The 18,264-nt window shown below is 42.8% G+C and overlaps 1 protein-coding gene across 21 annotated transcripts in view; it reads left to right on the forward strand.

Annotated features, from left to right (window-relative positions):
• The window catches only part of LPP (LIM domain containing preferred translocation partner in lipoma), a 613,522-nt gene that overhangs the window by 50,030 nt on the left and 545,228 nt on the right, over positions 1-18,264 (forward strand). For 6 of the 21 annotated variants that reach the window (XM_025042205.1, XM_025042204.1, XM_015599899.2 and 3 more), the window contains one exon: positions 13,608-13,728. The exons of 4 other annotated variants lie outside the window; for them this stretch is intronic. The gene's annotated coding sequence lies outside the window, so the exon portion shown is untranslated. Of the gene's footprint in view, positions 1-2,428; positions 2,600-2,637; positions 2,919-6,902; positions 6,956-13,607; positions 13,729-14,738; positions 14,777-18,264 lie in introns of those variants that run through there. 11 more of the 21 variants (XM_025042216.1, XM_025042212.1, XM_025042214.1 and 8 more) reach the window with 8 other exon arrangements.

Genomic DNA, 18,264 nt, shown 5'->3' on the forward strand with positions numbered 1-18,264 from the left:
GCAGGAATGGGGAGGTGGGTCTGGGATGTGCGTCCTTGACCTTCACCCATGAAGGATGGGAATGTGGCATGGGCGATGGGGTAGAGGTAGTTGAAGAACTGATCTAGAAGACCTAACTTTTCCCATATCTCGATGACTTGGTTTTAACAGGGTACATCTTGTGAATCCACAAGGTCATCAGTACATATGCAGAACTGGTTGCTTAGCAGTAACACTTATTGGAAAACACAAAAAGGATGGATTTCAAGTTGGCAACAAATGCATTAGGAGCTAGCAATGCGATATGGTCAGGAAACAGCCAGAGTAACTGAGAGATGAGATCGTGGAGAGCTTCGTTTTTATATCTATATTCACCTACAAAAATTCCAGACCAGTGAGAAAGACATAGGTTGTTTATATGGTTCTCAGAGACAGAATGAGGAACTGAGGTTGAAGCCCAGGGAGCCAGATTTTGTTTCCATATAAGGGAGAACTTTCTGTTGGAAAGATGGAATTTGCAGCTGTAGGAGATAATGATCTCTACCTCACTGGAGACCTCAGGGATACCATGGGGGGATTCATTAATGGGGGCACTGGAGGTATGGGCTCAATGGCCTTTATGGTCTTTTCTCCTCTTGAGATCCCAGAGCCAATCGTTCTCAGTGGTCAAGAGGAAGAGAGGCGCACATACATTAAGGAATGAAGAGCCCCTTTGTGGGTGTGGAAACTGATCTGCAAATGCTATTTGCAAAGTGGAGGGTAGATATAGACTTTATCATTCTGGTTTTCATACCTATCCCTATAGCTCCCTCCTTGGTCCTTGGTTTTCAGAGTTCCCGGGTCTTCCCTGGACAGCTATTTTTTCATGGAATATCTTTCCCCTGCTGTAGTGTTCCTGTTGCAATATTAGAAGGAACTCTGAGTCCCTAACAGGATGATAATCTTTCCACAGAACAACCAGGTCTGATGGCTGGTCTAGTCTTCTCAATTATAAATGAGGGCCATCCTTTTGCCCTCTTCAAGCTTGCCTCTGGGACCTCTAGGGAGTACTGCATTGGCAAGAGTTCTGTACCGAGTTCTGGTTCTTGCAAGTGGTCCAAGGATCCTGTTTCTTTCCTTCATTTGACAGTCACTTATATTTGTGTTCATTTATTAAATATGCAGTAAGTAAGAAATGTTTGCAAATTTTCAGGTACTTATGTCATGCTTGCAAAAACAAGTAATCAAAATAAATTTGTCATGACTATTTGTCTAGACCAAATAGAAGATACTTTTAGAGCTCATAGTTGGACAATTTTGGAATATCTACCCTATTTGTAGATGAGACAGTGTAAGCTCTAAGTAGAGAACCGATTTGTCCAAAATCTTAAGGAGTGGCTGATCTAGGTTTAGGGCATGGGTTTCCTTGCTCTCTGACCAGTGCTGTTTGTTGCTAGAAGATTCCCTAGGGATTAGAACAAGCAGCTTCATGGTGCAGGCCCAAAAGCCAGGAAGTTGGTGATGATTCTGAAAAAATGGCTCTTCTGACTTACGAAAGCCTTTACAGCCAACGGTAGAAGAAGATCATGCTGAGAAATAGAACCACCGAGAAGCCAAGATATAGATTCCCTTCTCTGAACAGACTCATCTTCCTCTACCACCATTTCACCCAGCGTCTCATCTCCTTTCTCCTCCTCTACTTCAGTTCTGGAGTCATTTTGGACCAGATTTATTCCTGATCGACTTCGCTAGTCCAATTCAGTTATTGAACACTACTCAGGAACTTTGGATTGGAATTAATCTTACAAATTAAATTGGGTAGTTCAGCCTTCTACACCCCGCCTTGCCCAAAGTTTTTCCAGAAAGTCTGGTTTTATTGTGGGTCTTCCTGTCTGGTGTCTGTCCTATAAAGAACTCATGCAAAACTCAGTTTCCAGGAGGACTCTCAGCTCAGGGGAGTCAGGGATTGGGGTTCCAGGGCTGGGGTTGTTATAGGATTCATCTGCCATTAATAGAACTGCGAACTTGATTCTTAGTGACGTCTTCAGGTGAATTTCCCCAAATACCTCCCCCTACTCCGAATGAATAGACTTCATAAATGTGTTTGCATGATAGATGGCCCCATTCTCAAGGTGAACTTAACAGCCTTTTAAACCAATTACTTCCTTGTTTGGGCGGGGGAGGATTTTCCTGTAGTGGGACAGCTGTGGAACAGTTTAGACTCCACTTCTTTTGGGGTTAATCATTTACTCCGAGTAAGGAATTCTGTCTTAAGTGGGGCATGTTCTTCCAGTGCCAGAGGAGAGAAGGGTGATTTTTCAGACGTCCTCCAGCCTGCTTCTCCATTTATGGAAATGTTTACCCACCACACTGATCTATTGGAAGAGAACGAGGTGACTCAGGGTTTAGGAGAAGCAGGATTTGAATTCTTGTTTCCAGAAACAAAGTCGCTCCCCTTCCCCCTTCCCACCCTCACCCCTCCCCCTCCATTCCTTTGCCCCGTGTTCTGGAGGCTGAGGAGAGAATGTCTCAGTGCTGTTCCCCTCTGGCCTCGGGATCACCTCCTTGCAGTGAGACTCAGGGTGTGTGAGAGGGAGTGAGAGCCAGCGGAAGGCCAGCTGCCTGTGGGGCCTGACCTCACGTGAGTACATCATTGTTGCCAGAGCGCATGGCATTTCTGCTCCCAGACCCCGGGCTTACAGCACTGACAGCTGGCTCCCTTGCCTGGTGATGAGACTTGTTGCTGGGAGCGCTTTAATTTGGGGTGTGGACAGCTGCTTTCCCAGGAGAGTACTCCTGACAGTGGGATTTAGGGATGGGCTCTGCCTGAGGAAAAATTCTGTTTGTGTGTAAAAAAAATTAGGTATTTCTTCCCACCTGAGGCCTACCTTGAGTTGAGTAGAAAGATAATTTGAGGGTGTCTCTGCCTGATTACTAGGGCTAAAGCAGCAAGCCACAAGGTATGTTTGGGGATACTTCGGCAGGCATAGTTTTAGCTTGAAAAGCAGTTATGGTTGGACTTAAGAGTATGCAGGATGTTGGCTATATAGCATTTGCACTGTATCCACTGTCTAGAATTAATACCTGGTGTGTGGGACGTTGTGTAGATCTGATGGACTGTCAGTGTTGGAAGGAGTCTTAGAGATTATTCAGTTGATCTGTCTCATTTTACATGATAATGGGAAGTAGAGGCCCAGAGGGTGCAGCTAATTTGCTTTGCTGGTGCTTGACTAATTAGGTGGAATTAGAACACAGATCTTCTCATTCTTGGTTCATTACTTCTTCTACTAAAGCTGCCCCTTCAGGCAAAGGAAGAGAACATACCCATTTTGCAGATGAGGAAATTGGAACTCAGAGATGCCTCTATTGCCCACATTTAGTGATCTAGTGGATGAGAAATTGAGAACTAGAACCTTGTTCTCCCAGTTCAGATCTCTTTCTCGTATGTTACATGGTCTTAGATGCCTGAATTTGTTGTTTTTAAAATTTTACTTTTTTCCCCTTGTTTGTTTTCTGCTTACTTACCTTTCTTTGCTTTTGGTCATGTGAATGTTGTTTGAATGTGAGGGGCTACCTTTTGATCTGCTTTGCTGCCTGTATGTTTTTCTTTTCTGAAAGGGATGATAGCTTGTCCAAAAGGCAGAACTGAATAGTGGAGCTCTTTATTTCAGTTTCATTTGTGGCAGTGGAAATTATGCACAGGCCTTGAAAGAAATTGTGCAGGGCTTTCCATCTAAGCCTCTACCGCTATTCTTGAAGCTGTAAGAATTCTAGAGTATTATTCCTTCCCATTCAAAGGTGAACTCTGATTCTGAATAGATTTTAAACACACACACACACACACACTTCTTTAGCCTTCTTTGATATGGTGGCAGCATTTGATAGAGACCAAGAGGGCACCACCCCATTACAGTTCACCGATGCCATAATGAGTAACTTTTTGCGGTCAGTTCAGTTTCTGATCAACTTCGGGGCCCCTTTCTCCAATGCAGAAGAGATGATGGAGATGTGTTTTTTTGGGAAGCACTTTGATGCCAGTAGCATTAGGTGGCAGATTTTAATAGAGCAGAGAAAGTGCTCGGAGACCTACCTTAGTTCCGGTCAGTGTCCAAGGGAAGAAAAGCAGCTTTCTAAGATGCTTGGAAGCCCTGGTGAGGCAGAACTCCCAGGTACCTGCAAGCAACCTGACTCTTCCTCTATGGCCTGTGGCTGGATGGGGATTGGAGGCCCAGCTCACGAGGTGGGAGGAGGCTGCCTTGAAGCATGAAGGCTTGGCATGTTTTCCTGTTGTGGTGCTGATGGACAGGGACATGAAGGGGTTAGGGTTGGTAGTTATCAGTGTGAACGCTATTCCTGTTAATAAGGAGAACTGATGTGAATTGATTGCTTCCCTGTGCCAAGCATGGGGCAAAGCATTTGACATAAATCAGAGTCACTTCAGCTACCTGTGAGTATATACAATTTTTTTTTTTTAGATTTTATTTTTAATTTTCTTAAAATGCACACAATATATCATTTACTATTTTAACCATTTTAAGTGTACAGCTCAGTAGTGTTAAGTACAGTCACATGTTGTGCAACCAATCTCCAGAACTCTTTTCACCTGCAAAACTGAAACTGGACCCATTTAAGTATTAACTCCTCATTCTCTCCTCCCACCCGCCCCTGAACAACCACCATTCTACCTTCTCTCTCTATGAGAAGACTATAGGTAGCTCATATAAGTGGAATTATATAGTGTTGATCCTTTTCTGACTGGCTTCTTTCACTTAGCATGTCCTAAAGGTTCATCATGTTGTAGTATGTGTCAGAATTTCCCTTCTTTTTAAGGCTGAATAATATTCCCTTGTATGTATACCTTGTATGTATATACCACATTTAAAAAAATCTATTTAGGTACTATTTTTTTCACCTTTTTTTTAGAGGAAGATCCTGAGGCTTCGAGGGTTTAAGTAAGTTGCCCAAAGTCACACCATCAGTAGTAGAGCTGGGATTTGGACGCCATAGTGTGACTTCAGAGCAGATATGATCAGAAGTAACAGAGACTGGATTTTAGCTGAGTATGAAAAACTGGAGGGAGTCTTAACTGGATAGTGGTACCTCTTCACACATTGCTGTGACATTTCACTGACCAAGTGTTCCAAAGGACCAGGCACAGGTAGTTTTCTCTGTTTTGTATCGGCCTTTGAGAATCTCACAGCCAAATTGAAGCCCACTTCTAGCAAATGGTATGAGACGTATGGCTCTTTTTTTAACTCTTTTCCTTCATCTTATTTTTCTACCTCCCTTCCCAATTTTTTCACTTTAAAAAAAGTCATGAACTATGTGCCTCTTTTGTCAGGTACTTTAGATCCTTTCTGGCAAAGTATATAAATCAGCGACATGATATCAGGTATTTTTGTTATTATTATGTCTATGGAACAGCTGGTCTGTGGAGCAGTGGATGAAGACTGAAGATGAGTGTCTCTGACTTGGTTCTGTTGCTCACTCACTATTTAATTTGAGCGATGATGAATGCACCTTTCTGAGTCTTGGTTTTTCTACCTGGAAGATGGGGTTGTTGTTGATGACAGTGAACATTTTTGTCTGTGATAAGCCTCGTACTGGGCATTTTACGTGATTTATTTCTCACTTCTCCCAGCATTCCCACAAAGCAGGTGCTGTTATCCCCATTTTACCTGAGAAAAGTAAGGTCTAGAGAAGTGGGAAAACTTGCCCAAACTCCCGTAGCTCCTGAATGCTAGCACTAGTGATTCATGCTGGGTTCTGAAGCTCAAGATGTTAGCAACAGGGCTGGGCTACTTGCCCTTCAGCAGTCTGTAAGGTTTCTTTCATCTGTGGCATGTATTTGTCAAATTTTATTTAATGTTTATTGGATTCCCACTTATATGCTGTATACTGTTCTGGATGAAGATCCAGCACTGGGTTTAGCGTGAAGAAAAAGACACAGGAACAATGATCCCTTGGGATTGACATTCCAGTAGGGGTGTGTGGAGGAGGCAGATAATAAATGAACATGTAAACAGTAGAAAATGATAAGTAACACTTCAGAGATTCACACAGAGTGCTCTGACTGAGTGAATGGAGGAAGGGCTCTGAGAGGTGATTGTTTAAGCTGAGATCTGGATGGCAAGGAGCCAGACATGTAAAAGTCAGGGGAAGAGAATTGCAGGCAGAGGGTGCGTGGTCAGTGAAAGGGCAGTGGAGTGGGAATGGCTGTGTGTTTGAGGAACTGAAGGAGTGCAGTATGCTAGCAGGTAGTGGGCTGCAAGGGGTAAAGCCTGAGAGGAGAGTGGGGAGGGGCTGGTAGCTGTTAGTAAGCTAGAGCAGGGGCTTGGACCTGAGTCTAGGTGTGAGGGGAAGCATCTGAGTTATGTTTTATCAGCTCCATTCTGCCCGCTGTGGGGGGAAATGGATTGTAAGGAGCGGTTGAGAGTAGAAGCAAGAAGGTTAGGAGGAGACTCTTGAATCATCGGTGTGAGAGGTGGCGGTTACTTTGATTAGGGTGGTAGAAGTTGGGCCAGAGAGAAGTGGGTGGGTTCATGATGTGTTTTGGAACGACTGTCTACATGATGTCAAGTGCAGTTCCTTCAGGAAACTATCAAGTGGAATAGGAATCTGGGAGACCCTGATGGAAGTGGGGGGTGCACAGACTTGCAGGTGATCCGGACTAAGGAGTCTGCGTGCTCCCCACTTTGGTTTCTAACCTTGAGATTCTGGCCAAGGAACGGAGGGCAGTGGCTTCCTGCCTCTGGCTTCCTGGCTCAGAGCTGCTGGAACGCCCCAAAATAAGCCCTGGAGAACATGCCGCTTCCTTTGCTCTCCCCTGGTATTTGTATAAAGCATTCTTTCCCACCAAGGATACGGAACATTCAGAGTGATGTTGACTTTATGGGCCGTATTTAACATGGTGTTTTCCCTTGATCTGTCTTCTGTTCCCACAGAGATTCCAGCCTCCAGTAAAGTCCCTGGTGAGGCGCCTTCAATCAACCACCCTGTAAGATGGGGCTGGAAGGTGTAGTGGAAGCCCGGAAGAGCTGGGGCTTCAAAGTTCCACCTTGGCTTGAGGACCCTGGTCCAAGAGGACCTCCCAACTGTCCTCTTTCATTTGCTTGCTCCTTGTAATTTCTTTTAATGGGCTGGGCTTTCCTGAAAATGCTCCATTTTTCAGTGGAGAAACTGGTTTTAGAGAAGTTAGGAAATTTAGTCAGTGTAAGCTGGTGAGAATCCAAGATTCCTAACAGACCCTTGTGCCCTGGCCACCAAGCCAAAATGACCTCGCAAGTGACCTCATGTCCCTAGGTGTCTCATGGCAATCTTGTACTACACTCATCCTAAGCCTGGAGATGCTCAGAGATCATAAACTAAATCATTTGAAATTCACTCCTGAGGCTTCATCACTTACTCCTTTTCAAGTAGTTTGCAGTCTGTAGTCACCAGGTTTTTTTCTTTTAAGATTCTTTAATATCATCTCTTAAAAGCAATGTTTTGTTTTTGACTCATTCGGATTTCTTTTAAAACTTTTTTCATATTACCCATTCATTTAGTCAACAAACATTTATTGAGTTCTTACTGTATGCCAGGCATTGTGCTAGGTGCTGGAGATTGATTCAAAGATAATTTGGAGGCGTTTAGAAGGGGAGTGGATAATTACAGCACAGTGAGATAAGTGCTATAATAGAGGGATATATAAAGAGCTAGAAATAGCACTATGAATAACATCTTCAAACAAATTGCCTTCTTTTTTCCTTTTAGATTATTCCCTTATGTATATTGCCCAAAGTGGGATTACTGGGTCATTTAAAAGATGAAAACAATTTGGCACAAAAAGATGTAATGACTTGCCTGGGGAATACAGCTCAATTTTCAATAGGGGGAAAAATTGTTGACAGCTCCAGATTTAGATACTTCGCCAGGAGGACTGGGCAGTTTTTGCACTGTCTCTATCAACATGGTGGCTTTCAGGGGGAACACCTATTCTAAACATGTCAGCCTGCATGTAGAAACACATCTCCTTATATTTAATCTTACAAGTTAATTGTTAATTCTCACAAGAACCTAGCTATATAAGTATGATTGTTTCCATTTTAAAATGAGGAAGCTGCCTTCGTTAAAAGGAAGCGACTTGCTCAGGATTCCATAGTTAGTTCATGGAGAATCCAAGAATTCGAATGTGGGTCTTTTGATTCTGTGACTCTTGTCTTGTTCTCTATGCTCTGCTCACCACCTTGGGGAACTTATGCTCCAACTAGGGCCTGGGATTCATTTAATGAGCTGTAGGGACTCTTCTCAAGAAGGTCAAGATTTACAAAATAGGATTAGAAGCCCTAGCCCCCAAAGTCATTGCCAGGGAACAGTGTCCACCTGTACTTTGACCCGAAAGGACCTGATGGTCCACTATTCCTGCTTTTGGCCCAGGTCCTGAAAGGCTAATCCAATGCTTTAGCATTGGAGCCCAGAATCCAAAGTAAAGCTGAAACCATGCCACAGTTCTGCTTTGAAGCATTTATTATTTTCCTAGTATATGCATCTGTATATCCCTGACTGTAAGTTTATTTATTTTGTCACCTGTAACATTTTCCTAGTATTTTTGGCATTAAGTAAAAACTCCTGCCTCTGGGACCCAGGGCGCATTATAACCAGACAGCAGTACGTGCTCACCGTGAACTTCCTCGATGCTCCTGCTTACTCATCCTTAAGTCGGCCACATTCCCTGCCATTCCCCACAAATGCCCTGCATTTTCTCACCTTCGTGCTGTTCCTTTAGCCTGAGGGAACCTCTCTCATCTTCATCCATAGACCTCCTGCTCCTCCTAATAAACTCGTGCACAGATGACACTTTCTGAATGAAGTAATCTCTGATCATCTGCTCCCTATCATCCACACTCTTCACTGTGCGCACTCCCGCACACTAAAGTGACGTCTCTGTTCTCTCTTCTGCTAACCCACACCACAGTGGGCTGTGAGGCAATAGAAAAAACTCCGGTGCTTATGAGTATGGGATCTCGGCTATGATGCTGCCTAGCTGTGTGAACTTGATTGAGTCCGAGTTTCCTCATCTGTCAAATGGATAAAAACACTCAAACCAAGTCATAGGATTGTTATGTACATTTTTATTGTCATCTGTGCTTCTTCTAAGGCACTTGCCATCTCCTATTATGTTGATGTCTTATCTCTCCTTCTAGACTGGGAACTCCTTAAGGGCAGGAAGGGATTCACATCTTGCCTGTGTCTTTGGCATCTGAGACCTGCTACAAAGTCTCCATTAAGGCATGGGATTCCATACAACTTAAGTAGTGACATTAGTGCAGGCTCAATACTAGTTGAAAGCTCCAGTCACACGATGCCAGGCCTGGCGGGAGCTCTGAGACGTGGAGCTTTGGGCACACATAGTATGTGCTGGATAGGCCTTTGGCTCCTGCTTCCTCAGTATCAGGAAAGAGGCTCGGGCCTGGGTTCAGCCTATGTTCTTCTGATCTACCAAGCTGGGTGGTGTCGGCGTTTCCCTGAAGCTAGAGTGGAAATATCGCTTGGAACATGATACTTAGTTTCTTTCCTGGGTCTTCCATGAGTGAGAGTTCTAGACGAGAGGAAAGGGTCCATGGAGGTGTGGGATTGGGACAACTCTGAGAGCCACCTACTCTTCTGACTTCTGTTTGGATGGGGTCAGAGGACACTCTTCTTTAGACACTCCCACCCTTGCTATGCTTGGATGCTGACTATGGAAGCGGATTCGGTTCTTTAGAAGGAATTTTAACTTTCGCTTGAGTCATTTCCCAGAATGCAGTACCCATGAGTCTGGAGATCCAAGTGTTTTCGCCTGGCACACAAGGTCCTCCATGTTCTAGCCGCAACATTCCTTTCCAGCCTCATGTCCCACCGCATCCTTCCACGTCCTCTGCCACTGGCCTCACCAGATTAGTCACTTTCCCCAAGAACACCCTGAACTCATCCTCCTCAAGGCCTTAGCACATTGTGTTCCCTGGGCTTATTTCTTCCCCTTCATGCATGGAAATCCTCTTGGGTGTTCAGGCTCAGTTTAGAAGTCATCTGAATAGCTCTTCCAGACCCTCAAAATGACATTGCATGTACTTGTGCTTTGCATACCTTTCATTCTGTTTTGTGTATTCAGGCATGTCCCCAGTGAGGCCTGTGAACTCTTTGAGAGCTCAAGTCATGTCTAACTTAGTACCTACAACTGCTAGGTCCATATACTGTGCCTCGCTAAGGACAGGAAGTTCTAGTAAATGTCTATTTTGTGCACCTCTGAAGTCAGGGCACATGACGTTCTGTCAGCTAACAGATGCGCCGGAGGGTGCTCAGAAGCTCATACTAGGGTTGCCCATGATTTGTTTGATCATGAGCCCAGCCATTTGAATTGCTTTTGAATTAGCCTGATATCAGCTCATTGCTAACCCTTCTCAGGCCTGCTTCCCACATACCCAGCAGATGTCTGCTTAATGCCAGGGCTCTGAGTTTTTATTTCACTTGAGAATATAACAGCAAGGTGGAATTCAGAAAGGGTCTAGATAGACTAAAAAGTGTTTTTCTATAGATATTTTTTAATTTGAAAGTTCGGCCTTTTTTTTTTTTTTTTTTTAAACCCCAAATCTCCTTGAAATGTGAAAATAGAAAAGTTTTTTAAAAGGTGTGTTTCTGCTTCTAGCAGAATAGCTGTCCATAGTATAATTGTAGGTGAAAGTAATAAAACCTGTGTCATAGAGCTTGATTTTGAAGACAGGGGTTCAAGTCCTGGCTTTACCATTTCCTAGCCCCAAAATCTTGCCTAACTTCCTTGACCCTTACTTTCCTCAACGGACAATTGGTTGATGGAAAGTTTAGATGAGAATTTGGATGTTAAATTGAGAATTTTACTGCTGCATGCTTCATCAATTTAGTTTGAAGGCCATTTTTAAATAGCAGTTCCAAAGAGTGTACTTTTAAAGGAAAATGCTTGGATCTTTAAATTTTCATGCACATGTTTTGTTTTGTTTTAATATCTTGAATGACAAAATAAATGAATTTATAGTCAGGGGACATACAGCATCTAACAAACGTAGGGAACATACATGGCTTGTGAGATTCCGTTATAGTCCAGATAAATTAGAACGACAGAATCCTAGGCTTTGAGAAATGATAGAAACCTTGGCAGTCAAGGGGGTGAACATTAATTAATACATACTATTTGCCGGCTCTGTGCTGTGGATGCTTGATGTGGAATGCCAAGGCATGATTACACACCCCCTGACAGGTAAGTGATATTAGCCCCATTTTACAGACAGGGAAGCTTGAGCTCAGAGAGGGTACATAATTTACACAAGTCTAGTATCAAAGCCTTAAACTTCATCCTGTACTCACGATGTTCTTCAGAAATCCTTTCAATTTACAGGTGTTACAACACCTGCCTTTACTTTGTTGCTCGTTTATCCTCTCGCTCCAGGGGCAGCCACTAATCCTGGGCCGGATCAAGCAGTGGAAATCAGCAGTCTTGATGTGTCATAACTTGATTAATGAATCTAGATGAGTGTCTTGACTTCCTCGCCAAGAATCTGCTCATTTTAAGCTCCTTCTCATTCATCAGCCTTTACTTCTTTTTCTCCCGCTTGAGGAGATACTTGCCTTTGCCCATCTCCGCTTTCGAGGTCAGGAGTGTATTTGAAGAGGACTCCATGTTTATTTTTTAAATTATGAGTAGAAAATTCATTGAGTATTTCTCATCATCTTTTCCAACCGTGTGGTGGTGGGAAAAGGAGGCATAGGACTGGGAGTTAGGAGCCAAGGTTCTCATCCCGAATCCCTCACTGACCAATGAGAGGACTTTAGGTCAGCCCCTCCATTCCCTGGTGTGGCGTCAGTGTCTTTACCTGTAAAGAGTGACGGCACTACGAGGTGACTTCTAAGATTTCAAACTTCTGCTTGTTTTATGGTGTCAAAACCATCAATTTCTGCTGAGCTGCGTCATCTTGCAGCTGTTTCTCTGATACTTTTCAATCTTTAGATTTAATCTATTCAACAATGTAAAATTTTTTAAAGGAAAGCTTTTATAGACACTTCTGAAATATAAGGGTGGTGGGGGGAATAAATGGATGTTAAAAAATAGAAAACAACCAATTAAATAGTATATAGCATGTAATTCTCCTTGGAAACTTACCACAAAATTGAGGAGCACTTTAACAACTGGTAATTTAAATTGCATTTGAACTCTGCTAATGGTTTGTTTGCATGGGAACTTCAATCATTTCACAGTGGTTCTTTAGCAAAGCTGCTTGTTCTCTTTATGGAAAAGAAGAAAAAAAATTATTAAAAGAAAAGTTGACTATGGAAAAGGGAGGCCACTTTATTTGTGCATGGAGGGAAGTTGGCAAGTGTGTGAGAGATTGCCTTAGGGCCACGATGGAGAACTGTGTCTTTTAGCCAAGTTTAGAAGTCAGAGAAGTCAGGCATCCCTGTCCACAGGTTCATTGTTCGTCTCCTAATACTCCATTTCTCAGCCAGTTTGAAATTGTGTCTTTCTCTCAATTCAGTGGAATGGCTTTGAGAATTCTAATGCCGTTGAAGACCACTAGCTCTCTGGAAGCTTATTTCTTTGCTGGGCTCATCTCGATTATGCTCCATTTTTCTAAGTTAATTTCTTCTGCTGTCGGGCTGTTCTGTGAAAGCTTTGAAGCAGGTGTTCGGAGGTCTGAGTATGAAAGTTCTGGTTTTGCTCCAAAGCCGATTGTGTGACTGAGGGCAAGTCCCTCTGCCCAGCAAGTTTTGCTGTGCTCCTCTGTCAAAGTAACTGGGTCCAGGAGAACAAGCCCTGGACTGGAGCCCTGGACTGTCTGCCACTTGTGGTGGGCTCTTCCCAGAGCGGCCACCTCCCTACTCTGGCCCCAGCTTCTCCTCCCATCAATAGGAAGAGCTGAGATGGGTCAGCTTTGATCTTCCATGGCTATTTGAAGACTGAATGAGAAAATAATACATGAAACAATTGTTTGATTGATTCAGTAATGCTTAAAATGACAATTGAAATGGGATAGTAGTTTTTCTGGTATGTGGATTTCTCCTGCATATGAAAGACACATTTTATAATAACCCTCTGCTTTGGCATCTGTGTATGTTAAAATGTATATTGCATCATTCTTAGCCAAATAGTAATAGCTTTTAATGAAATGAAACCTGTAATGAGGACTTACTGGGAAGTGTTGAGATTTTCCAGCTCTGCTGCTGCTCATTGGCTCTTACTTTTCAGAGAGTTTGCTAAGTCCTACAGTTAGAAATTTGACTCCAAACTCATACTCCTTGTCTCTTTATTTGTTGTAGTTCAGGTTTTGCTGTTTTTTTTTTTCTTTCTTGAATACAATGTGAATATCTAACTACTTTATCTATTTCTTTCATCTCCGATATTACCATGAAGCCGTTTTCCCAGGGGAGCTGAGGATGAACACTGGGGTACTGGCATCCTGTTTCCCCATCGTTCTGAGACAGATTAGTGAAATAAAAGTGCCAGGAGTTGATTGGAGGCCATCCTGGGAATGATGCCGGGATCGAAACTCACAGATCTAGTGGCTTACCTCTATACCTCAGCGAGTTCATAAGCCTGGGAAGTTCTGAAGCTGGTAAGATCCTAGAGATCATAAGCAACCTCTTTCTCCCATTTCCTACAGGTGGGATAGCAGGCTCAGAAACAGAACCGAAGACAGAATCCGGTCACCTGGTTCTCAATCTAGGGCTTTTTTCATTGTTCTATTGGGCAGTCACTGGAGGGAAGATATTTTTCCTCAATTGGTGAGTCCTACGCAGTAAAGAATTTTCCCTTTTATAATCAATGTGAATGTTTTAATGACTTTTAAAAATCAGCGATTTCCATTTAAAGCATGGGCACTAATAATTAGGGTGTACTAAAAACTAGAGAAGGATCGAAATGTTCTTTCTTTTATTTTTGAGTTGATTTCATTGGCAGTGGATGAAATATAATAATGCTAATAAAACGTGTGGCAAAGAAAAGGCAGGATTCAGCTCTTGGAAGGTAGCACGAAGAGAAATTGGAAGAAAATGTGGATTAATGATGATTTCCGAATGCCAATAATTATATTGCTTCTTTCTCCTTTGGCATGGAGGGAATTTTTTTTTTTTGAAATTGAAAGACCAAAATGAAAATGTCAATGAACCGTGTTTCGGGCATTTACAGGAAAGAAGGTATTATTATTGGGTGGCACTTGTTTACTCCTGGGCCAGGTGCTTCTGTGATCTCCTTTTACTTTCATGACACCCCTTTGAGGTAGAAGAGATTAACTTTGTTTAGGCAAAGGGTGTGAACCTTTGTCTTAAAGAGCCTCCTAGAGCTTCATTGGGATCTGAATTTGAATCTTGTTTGCACACTAGTATAGGGGGATGGTGACCAGGTAAGGTAAACTTTTCCTTGTTTTTTGGAATTCCTCTGTTTAGAGGTTAGAATAGAACAACATGTTCTAGAAAAGAAGTGTGCTAAAAATAATTAGTGGTGTGGGCCACCCGCGGTTATGGGAGACTTGAGGAAAATAGCTGGGGAATTCTGAGAAAGGCTTCTATTTAGAATTCTAGATCTGTGGTCTCCATCCTAAGGGTCAGTCCATACATGCCCCGAGCACTGCATTTATACTGAATAAATAATATGCCTTGCCCTGTTTATGAGGTAGTTTTCCGAAACAGAGCAGGTGCTGCTGTGATTGATAAAACCTAATTTCATTTAAAAGTGTGGCTGAGTTTGTAGTTACATTTTGTCACCCTTTCTTTTCTTAATCCATGTATCTTAACAGAACAACTGACTTTCTGAGCACATACGGATCTGCGTAAGGTAAAAGGCTGGAAACCACTGCTTTGACTCTTAAACATTTTAGCTTGTTAAAATTTCTAACATGGTCTTGAATGCCTTGCCCCAAGCATATACTTTAAGCATCAAATATGAATTTCTGTTACCCGCTCTACCTCCTGAGTTTCTTTTCAGTGTTTGAAATTAAATCGTAATGAATATGAAGCTTCGTACTTGAATTTAAAAAAATCTAATGTGTAATGAGAGAATGGGAGAGAGTACCTTAACAGGAGTGAGCTGTAAGAGATGCAGAAATTTTTGTTTTTTAGAAGCTAATTGTGAGCTAACAGTGGCTTTTGTCTTCCAAAACACTGATACAGCCTTAAGCTGCATTAAAAAAAAAACTTCTGGAAATCAGAAAGTCCAGAAGTAAGGTGGGCTTCAGCCCTACTTTGAACAGGCCTCAGCTGTGTCTCCTTGCTCTGCCCTCTACTGTGTGTGTTGGCTTCATCTAACACATCAGTATATTTCATCTCATGGCATGAGGTGGCTGCTTGCTGGGACCTGGGCTATAGGCTGCCTCTTTGCCATTTGGGAAAAGAAAGCCCTATTTTCGATATTTCTATAGATGTGGGTAATTGTATACTCCTGCACCAGTCACTGAGGCCACAAGGAGGACGCTGTTCTAATAGATATGTGTGAATCAGGTTCTCTGAATTTTGAAACACTCCCGCTTAAACTTTATGACAGCCTCTCAGTGGAGAAGCGGTGGTCCCTCTAAAGAATATCTGGATGCCATTAGGAAGTGGGGAGAGGACTAAAGCTATATGGGTGACTGTGAATCTTTTAACCATCCTGTCAAAGCTCCCCTAGAGTGTCAGATTTTATTCTTTGCCTCATCCTTTGAAGTGGATTTAAGCCAACTGGATTTTCCACATGAGGATACCGAGAGGACTGGAAATGGTGTCCTATCAGGAACCGTTATAGGAATGAAGCCCTGGAGAGGGCGAGATGCAGGGCACACGTGATTATGGCCCTTTAGAATATAAAACCTGTCAGAAGAGGGACAGCATCTCTTGTTCATGAGTGTTTCCCTAGAGTATAGTGAGATCTCTGGCACGTGGTAGGTGCAAGTACATTTTCATGAATATAAAGAAAAATCCAAAGTGAGTGTACTATTTCCTGAGGATGTTCCATTAGGCCCTGGACAATTCTCTGTTGGAGCTTTTGAGGAATTCTAGCACAGATGAGGCTGAACTGCATGGTTTTATGAGAATGAAACAAATGACTGGACAGAAAGAGGCTTTTGGGACCAGTATGGCTTAAGAAGTTTGTGAGTTCATAAAAAAAGCAGCAAGTATGGCAGGATAGGGTTTCAGAAGGTCTGTCAATTATTAGATGAGCAACTTTAGAAAAATAAGCTCTTTTTGCTTTCATTTCCCTGATCCAAGAATTAGGAATAATAATCATTGCCCTGCCTACCTCTCATGTTTGTTTAGAGCAAATGAGCTGATAGATTCCAACCTGATTTACAAAATATAAAGTGTGGTGCATACATGATAGATTATTATAGTTGTTTCATTCTTTAGTTAAGACTCATCTTGAATATACAGAAAAATAAGATGATTTAATGTGCAGTCCCCAGCACCATGCCTGGTGCACAATCTATGCTCAGCGTATGTATGTCTTTCTTCCTAACCCTGAAACCCCACCAACTCCGGGATTAGATGAGCACTAATTTGCTCTCAGTCTTGGAAAGGAATAAGATCTGAAATCTTACTTAATGGTGGTGGTTGAAATTGACATGAAATAGCATATTATTATTACTTTTTACGTAGATTTTTTTTGCTCTAAGCAGCAGGAAGTGGAGGGATGTAGATGAGAGACTAAGTATCAGTGCTTGAGAACTCCCCTAGAAGCTACAGTCTAGGCTAGCCATTTGGCTCTTGCTTTGCTTGATTAGATAATCACACCTTCTGTTCCAGGCATGACTAGCCCAGTGGGAGTCAGGAAGGAAATTATTTCTCTCTGTTGATACTAGTGTATAGGGCTTTTGGTATTAATATTTCCTCTTTGGTCCTCAGAAGGATCAGGTATTAGTCTCTGCCGGAAGCAAAACATTGGTCACTTCCTCTTCTCTTTCAGAGGTGGATATCTTGGCTTCCTACAATTCCTTGGTCAGGCGGTTTCTGGGCATGGATGACCATCTGCTTAGTCAGCTTTCATTGCTTCTATGTTAGTGCTTCGAAAATTGCAAAAGGACTTGCTGGATCTGAGCAGGGACTCATCCAGCCTCCTGAAGCTCTGTGGCTCTTCTGTAACCCAGGGATGTCTTGTAGGAGGTATTTGCTGTCCATGAAAGTAAAAGGAAGAGCTCTCTCTGCCCTCCACCCCTTCTCTTGCTTCCTATCTCCTAATTACACAGTCTTCTATTTCCTGACCTGAGTACAGTGGAGGTCCCTCTACCTTGGAGAGGGCTCTAGGAGGTCATAAATGCTCAGGTTTCTCTTTAGTGGGTTACTGTGTAGTAGGGGGGCAGGGGTCTGATGTGAATGGATGGAGAACCTCATGAATCCTTTGTAGATTGATGCTAAGTGTCTGCCTCCAGTTCACAGGGAGTGTGCTTATTCTCTGCCTTGATCCCAGTGTTTGTCTGGAAGTCAGTGAACTTTGGGATCTTTAGGACACCACAGTGAATTTGGCACAGTCCATGACCTTGAGAAACTTATAGTCTAGTTGAAGAGAATGACATACACATGAGAATGAAATGTACCTTAGAAAGGTATTGTTTACAACACACATTCTTTAAGCACCAGATATATATGCTTGGGAAATCAAGGTAAGTAATTTGCAGCGTCAAATCTCATGGGGCTTAGATGAAAGGTTGGGAGAGTGGAAAGAATTGAGAACATTGGGGAAGTTTTCCAGGAGGAGGGGATCTGATCTCGGAACTTCTCAGTGAGCCATGAAGCCTTATGACGTAAGTCCAGGGTGCACCCGTGGCCATAGTTTGGCTCACTAGGTCTGGACAGTTTCTAAGGGTGGATGTAGTTGATAGGAGAATATGACTGGGCACGTAAGGAATCTCTCACCTTGCATGTGTGGTTCAGTACTTGGTTCATTTCCCATCAATGTACTATAGCTGGAAGTGTCATGTTGACTTTGAGCTACACGGACATTTTCATGGTCATCTCTACATGGCCAGAGCATGCCTGGGTATTTGTCACCAAAGTAGAGAGCATCTCTGAATTCTGGAGGACAGGAGTTCTTTTGAGAGTTTCCAATAGTGAATCTCTTAGAGTCTACTCCCCAGACCTCATGAAAAGCAGTGGAGTTGATGGGGGCCATTAAAGTAATCGAGGACTGGGCCTCTCACACTTGGATGCTATCTTCATTATCTATCGCTGCATAACAAATTCCATATTTAGCACCTTAAAATAAAGAACATTTATTATTTCACAATTTCTGTGAGTCAGGAATTGAGAGCAGCTTGGATGGATACCTCAAGGTCTCTCGAAGTTGCAGCCTGAGTG

This window comes from Pteropus alecto, unplaced genomic scaffold, assembly GCF_000325575.1.
Source record: "Pteropus alecto unplaced genomic scaffold, ASM32557v1 scaffold88, whole genome shotgun sequence".
NCBI lineage: Eukaryota > Metazoa > Chordata > Mammalia > Chiroptera > Pteropodidae > Pteropus > Pteropus alecto.